The sequence below is a fragment of the Coturnix japonica genome, chromosome 7 (genome assembly GCF_001577835.2).
Source record: "Coturnix japonica isolate 7356 chromosome 7, Coturnix japonica 2.1, whole genome shotgun sequence".
Lineage (NCBI taxonomy): Eukaryota > Metazoa > Chordata > Aves > Galliformes > Phasianidae > Coturnix > Coturnix japonica.
The window spans coordinates 21,679,805-21,687,362 of record NC_029522.1 but is presented as its reverse complement, the minus strand read 5'-3'; positions in this window follow the sequence as shown (position 1 = coordinate 21,687,362).

Sequence of the window (7,558 nt, the reverse complement as noted above, 5' to 3'; positions counted from 1 at the left end):
ATTGAACTGGACAGTCTTAGAGGTTCTTTCCAACCTTAATGATTCTATAAATTACTGCATGTAATAAATCAGTCTCATTTGGAGTCCTGCATGTGTAAAATATCAGTATATCCTTTTCATTAAAGGTAATTCCGCCTTCCATGTTTACTGACAACTGAGCAGCCAACTGGGAAACCTCATGTAGTTCTCTAGCTTTATTTCAGACTAGAGGAGAGCTACCCAGCTTTGTTTTTCTCTCCCAGCTGCCCTTGTTAACCTAATAAGAGAGCATCCACCTTTGAACTTCACCTAGCACGTTAGTAAGAACTCACTTCCTAGATATCTAAAGCTGTTAAGAACAGTATCTGTGCCCACTAGCCCATGAATTGCAATCATTTGCACATCACCTTTTCATACCATGCAGAATCACACAGGGTATCTCTTCACACTTACTTTCCCCTCACCAAATACCTCAAAACTGAAATGAGTCACTTTGCAATGGAAATTATTTCAATAAATCTAATGAAAGGATTTGTTAGTAATTTGATAACTTCAGCATGATAACTTTTCTTCCCTCTTATTTGCAGCATTTATATGGGCAAACAAGGAGGGCACAGAACAATGCCCCTGACCCAAATGTTTTCACCAGCTTGGACAGAGGAGGGATTGAACGAGGGCCCCGTGTTTCAGATCAGCCCCAGGCTTTGGCCTACTAATTGTTGTAAGAAATCTTTCTTTTCTGTCCTTGGAACCATAGAGATCTGAAAGCTTTATTTCTATAGTTGGGACAAAACAAAAACCTATTTCAAAGCCATAGTCTGTCATGAAGGAACAACACTGTGTTTCAGATGATCCTAATTTTACCAAGTTCCCCTATTTTAAGGTCAAAAACTGTGGGGTTTTTGAGATCTTATACAAAGGCATCTTGTCTCCATAGAAAAGCACAAATGGGAGAAAATCCAGCCCTTCCATCAGGGATTTGTTCCAATCATAAACACTGACTCTGGTTTAGAATACTTTGCCTTATTTCTTTTTTTAAACTTCTTTAGCTTCAGTTTGCAGCATGTCACTCAAATACTGCCATTCCCTGTCAGGATAAACTCCAGGGGGATACAATTTCCCATTAACAGAGAATATTTGAATGCATCAGTCTGTAAGTTGGACTTTCACCCAACAATTACACCAATAGTTCAGTAGCACAGTAAGAGGATTACCTCCTTCTGTTCCCATTTCTGTTCTACTAACTCAACACTCATCAGTCTAAATTCTTCTAATTATTTTCTAGGGCTTCCAACCATTGTCCAGTTGAGTATCAACTTGTACACTTACATCTGAAAACATTTTAAGTCTATTTAAATCCAGTTTAACTTGGTCTTGCTTCTTTGCCATGTAATTCCTGATTTGTTTTCTTTGCACAGCTGCATCTCAGGACATGGACTTATAACCTAATCCTTTTTCTTATGAATTGTCTGCTGGGGCTATTTAGATCCAGTTTGCAGATCTCTTTTTGTGTGCAAGTTCAGGAGTAGAGCTGAAAAACCAGAAGCATTCGTTCATCCACTGGAATATGTTGCCCAGAGAGGTGATCAGTGCCCCATCACTGGAGACATTTGAAATCAGGCTGGACAAAGCTCTGAGCACGTGATGGAGCTGTAGGTATCCCAGTTCTTTGAAGGAGAGTTGAATACATGTCCATTAAGGGCTTCTTCCAACTCAAATGATTCTATGATTCTATTATAGAATTTTTCCAGGATGTGGACTGAGAGCAGCTGGAAGGTTTGTCATGTCACTTGGGTATTAAGTGTTGGATACATGCTCTCTTTAACTAGGTGAATCTCTGACAGCAGAGCCTGTTATTCATGCTCCCAGCAATAGGACTGCATCAATGGGCCAACTGTCTCTGAACTGTAAATCATGCTGCATTTCTTTACAGAAGAGAAAACCCACTGAGAGAACTGATTCTATTTGGGTGAGTTGTACTGAAGAAATATTGCTATTTTAGAAATAACCGTTATTGGTTTTGATTTGATGTGGAGTACAATAAAGCTCGAGCTGAATTATGCAAGGTTACTATAATTATTTTGAAAGCTCAGCATGGAAAAATTGGTAACAGCTCATGTGCTCACATCAGGGATCATTTCAATTTTACCCACATGAGCAGTTGCTCATTCATTGCTGATTGCAACGATCTTTTAATCAAGAAAACAGTGTGGATACTTTACTCCAGCTGGTAATGGGGGCTGAGGGAAATAGTGAGATGAATTTTACAAACTGAATTTGAGAAATGAATTTCTTCAAAGTACTGATACTCGCTAAAGAGAATGAAGTGGCTATAAAGCTTCTTGAAAAGAATGATAGTGTCAGATTCAGCCTTCAAGCAGCATGTTACAAATATGCTCTGATCCTAGGAGCAGCAATGGTAAGGTCTGAGGCACAGACAGCCTACAGAGGTGGCTTTTCACATGGCTCTTCATGTGGCAGTTATGGACTGGAGATCTGGTTTTTCTTCCACTGGTGACAAATTATAAACTGCTAAGTGAATGAGCCAGCACATAACAGAGCAGCTGGAAGTAAGGGTCTCCCCATTCGTTCTCTTTACTGCCCAAATTAGCTCATTCATTGCTTGCTTTCTTGTTCAAACTCAACTGAGTAACTTAAAGGCTGACAACTACATCTGTAATAAACAAAAAAAAAGCAGTCTGCTTCCAAGACAGGTTGTATAGAGGGGATTAGGTGAGAAGTCTTTTCTGTGTTCTCAAAGTCCCCAAAGCAGGGAGAAAAGCAGCTGGGTAGATCTCTTTAGTTGTTAAAATGTTGGAGGGAAAAGGTAGTGAATTTGTTTACTGACAGCATGAGAATTCTTGATGAAACCTGTTACAGGCATTTTTCAACAGAAAAATAGAACTTCTGTGCAAAAGAAACTCAACTTTTCCAACCACTGTTTCAACCGCTACAGGACTACAACAAATCCTTCAAGTCCTTATTATAGCCTGATGGTGTCTCACAACATCCATTTTAAGCAGAATCCATCCAGGTATGAATGACACGAGCAACTGTACTTGCACTGCAGAATGGTCTTGAAGCACACATATGGGAGTCAGCAGTGCCAAACAAGTGTTCAGCTTTGGGTTATTGCATGGCTTAGTTGCCTACTCTTGTTGTGCTTACTCACACCTGACCTGGCTTGGACATGGACCAGTTTGGATCCATGCTTCCTGCTGGGAATGCCATTCTGAGAGTAGGATACTAATGAGACATAGACTCAGGTGGTCTTTCTGAGGGGAGACAAGAGCAAAGGAGAATTTATACCACAAACCTCACAACTGGTGTCAGTCACTGTCCAGTTTTGAGAACATGAAAGTAACACCCAAGCTACAAGAATCTGGAATTATTCAGACTGGTGCAAATAGGCAGGTATGGAATAGGAGCAAAGCTCCACTGGGGCATGCATGTAACTGCCTGGCACTCAGATGATATGAAGAAGTAGTCTGTGCTAAAATGGGCTGCTTTGCCTTTATAAGTGTTCTCAGTATTGCTCCTAGATGAGTGCCTAAGGTCTTCCTGGAGTGCTCATATGGAGCTGAAGACTTGAGCCTATTTAAATAGATTATTGTCTATTTCTCATTCGTTTGTATATTCAGATCATTCCAAAGTGGAAAACATTTGGATTTGCCATATAAAATCATGCAGCTTTTAGATGCCATGCTTTTCTCTACCCCTTACATTCTACAGAGGGAGTATAAACCAACCTTTGTAATGGTCACATCCTCCTTAGCATTTTAGTGGCATAAAAACAGGCAGTCTTCTGTGGAAGCTCCCAGCACAAAAAATGAAACTCAAATACTTAATTCCCATGGAAACAGCTTGTCCTGGATGGAGGATTTCCCCTAGAATCAGATTATGAGCTTCCAGGAACAGATCCTGGAAAATGATAATTTCACATCAAAGTTGAAAAAGGGAGTGGAAGGGAAGAGGAGCTTTTTGGGGTGGAGGGGGAGCCCAGCTGCTGGTCTTTACCCAGCCTGTGCAGTCTCAGCCTCTGTGATTTAAATCCTGTGGATTTAGTATACATGTGAGCACTTCCACAGATTTTAAGCACTGCGGGCAGAAGTGCCATTGTTAGGTATTTAATCTGAAAGCAAAGAGGATCATCTTTCTCCCTTTCAAATCTAAATCCCTTGTTAGCTTAATTTCTTAGGAGAGAAACACAATCAGATCTTTTCCCCTTGAGTATAATTGCTTTATTATTTTCCCCCACTCCTAAAGAAAAATATAGGCCACAAAGGAATGCTTACTTTTTCTTGTAGCTTTTTTTCTCATCACTGAAGTGCACGTGATATGTCAGCTCCATCATTCTCTCTTTGTTCTGCGATATTTGGACTTTACTTTTCTATAGCTTACCTGCTTAAAAAAATGCTGCTTTGACTCACAAATTGTGTAACTTTTCATCATCTTTGCATAGGTGTGGGCAATTGGATAGATCCAGGTTAGTAGCCCACATTAGAGCCTTTTCTTTCTGTCTCTCCTGGTTTGGTTGCTGGCTGGGTCCTGATTAAAAAACAGCACTGTTTGACAGCTTGTTATTAAATATTCTGGCAGCTTCTATCTTTTCTAAAGGGACATGAATTGTACAGAGAATTGGAAATTTTGGTGACCCACCAGAAGAAAATAGGCCAGGGACTGAATTAGCATGCAGTCTGAGATCAAATAAAGCTTCAGATCAAATAAATTTCTTGTCCGTGTAAACAACCTCTGTGTGTTCATTCAGAATGCTCTCTAGGAATCCAGAGTGCCACAGAATTCAAGAATTTGTGTTCTTGGATATCAAGACCTGTGCAAGCCACACCCTTCATCCAAACAGATTTCACTGACAGTAATGCTAGGGTGAAGTGGAACCTAAATGCTACAAGCAACTTCACTTGCATTCATGCAACTATATTCAAGCAGATATTCTAAGAGCTTTGGGAGATTTCCACCAAAGTCCTGTGATTCTCAGTATTGCTTCTTACAAGGAGAAATGTGTAAAGATACACAGCCTTCCATAAATGCCACCCAAGCCTGATGAGCAAGAGGCTCAAGGGAGAAGGGTTGAGTCCTTGTTCACTCAGGACACATAGCATTTATATTGCTTTGAAATCAAATAATTCACTTTTATTAAAAAAATGGCAGCAAAATCCAAGCAGTGTCCCCATAAGGATTCCACGTAGTGCCTGGATGCTGGAAGAGCAGTGAATGTTAAGGATTAAATAATTAGTCTGTCTTTGAAACCATAGCAAAAAACTCCCCTTCTTAAGGAAGCATCAAAGGAGCTAACTTGTACCAGCCATGATGGCAATTTCACTGACTTTCCATTTCAAGGTAGTACCTTTAGATGTATAAGTTTGCTTGTGACCTGACCTGACACCTAGCAGGTGCCCTGAATAGTGAGCAGGTTGTCTCCTACAATTTTCTGTGCATCAAGGTTTCCCATCAGCCACCTTTAAAACCAAGGGGCAAAAAGCCTTTGTTTTCCTATTTCTCATATGTGCAATGAGGTAATAATTCCTCTGAGGCTTGATTTGCTGATGTTCGTAAAGCGCATTGTAGCTTGGGGATTTCAAAGGGCTGAAGTTCTGTCTAGTGTAAGTGCCTTGACTTCAGCAAAGCTATGAACCAGATAAACATCTCCATTTTATGCTAGTAACTTCTAACTAATCTTATTAAAACCTTTCCAGACCCAGATTGATATCTGAAATGCACTCTGTCCTGTAATTAATCTGATGAGACATGCTATCTATGTTTACAGGTCTCTTCACATTTTTCTTTAGAGTTTTTTATTTTAAAATTAAACTGGTTAAGGAGGAGCAGGGTTATGATCTTTGTTTCTGAGTAGCTTTTTCATGGACTTATTAAATATCCTGTACTGAGTGCACTCTGTAATTCAATGATCCTGCCCTGGTGAATGCAGTTGGATACCACTGTCTAAGAGACCATGCACAGAGGTAGGTCTGACAGTTTGATGGCTTGTGTGTGAAAGACACCAGTCAGAGCAGACTGTCAGATGTGTGGAGTTGTACCTCAGAGACATAAATGTGTGATGAAGTGTGTGGATTGATATGAATTAGGGCTGCAGTATGTCAGCGCTCCTGGGTTGTACTCTGTACTGTCACATATACTCTCCTTTGCTTAGTCTGCTTCAGCTCTTCAGGACATGGGCTACCTTTTAGGACAATCTTCTGACACCTGACTCTTGGAATAAAGGACTATCTGACAGCAACACCATTGATTAGCGATGGACTAAGCTAATACTGGTACCTGAGAACATGTAAACATCAGTCTTAATTTTACATGCCCTCCAGAGGGTAGCTGGATGCTGGAACAGGCTCCTCAGGGCAGTGGTCATGGCACAGAGCTGCCAGAGTTCAAGAAGCATTTGGACAAAGCTGTCAGACACTGGATGTGATTTCTGGGAGGTCCTGTCTAAAGCCTGGAGTTGGACTCAGTGATATTTATAAGTGCCTTCCAACTCGGGACATTCAATGGCACTATGATCTCTGACTTCATTATAGTACAGATGAGAAAAATACTTGGATAGAAGCAAGCTGTATGAATAGAAGGAATTAATGGAATAATATTATGACTCAATTTTGTTGCCACTGTGTGACTAATAATCACACAACTCACACATCAGAGAAACCCTCTTCCTCCTCTTCCTCCTGTCCCATGTTGGGATACAGGACACAGCTTTGTGGGTCTAGTAGCAAGGTGACACAAGCAACCCCATTCCTGCAACTAAATTTTAGGAGAGTGCTCTGTCTGGATGGAACGACCCGCTGTGGGGGAGGGAAAGGGAGCAGCTTTGGGTTTTCTCTCTCCCTTCCTCTTCATGGGAATTAAACAGGAGAGCTAAGGGCTTGCTTTTCTGAGGCTATTATTGGTGACTAATACAAAATGTCCCTTTTCATGACAAGTAAATGACCTGCTAAGTACAAGCTATAAAAATTCAGGTCATGTTTTCTGTTTCATTAATATGCTGCCTGACAAAGCTATTGCCTGCTGGGTCTCTTCATTGGGGAATGGGAGTTAGAAAACCCTTAAGGATTTCTCACTGTCATTATGAGGTAGGAAGGCAAACAGGCTTCTAAAGGAAAGAAGGCTCCCAAAAGACAGGCTGCCTTTGTGTCCTGATCTCATGAGCAACCACAGGAGGAGGGAAGTAATGCCATTTACACACACAGTCCCAACAGTGTGGGGCTTGAATGCTTTTATGTTTCACTAATAGCTGGGCCTGACTGTCCCAGAAGTCAATAGAAAGGTTTTCCTTCATTGCAACAGGCAGCGGACCAAAAATGTTATTCAGCCAGATAAATGTTTGCAAAGTTAGTAAGTAGAGGGGGAAAAGAAATATGAATCAGAACAAGAATCTAATGGAGAATTTCTCTGAAATGCTTTTCTACAAAAAATATTGACTACTGTAGTCTTTGTCCCAGCTCTAGTGAGCGGTTACTGCAGCCTGTTCATTGCCTTGCAGAAATCTGAGGTGTCTCCCTGCAGGAGATATCCAAGGTGGGTTCAGGGAGTGCATCACTTCTAGGTGATC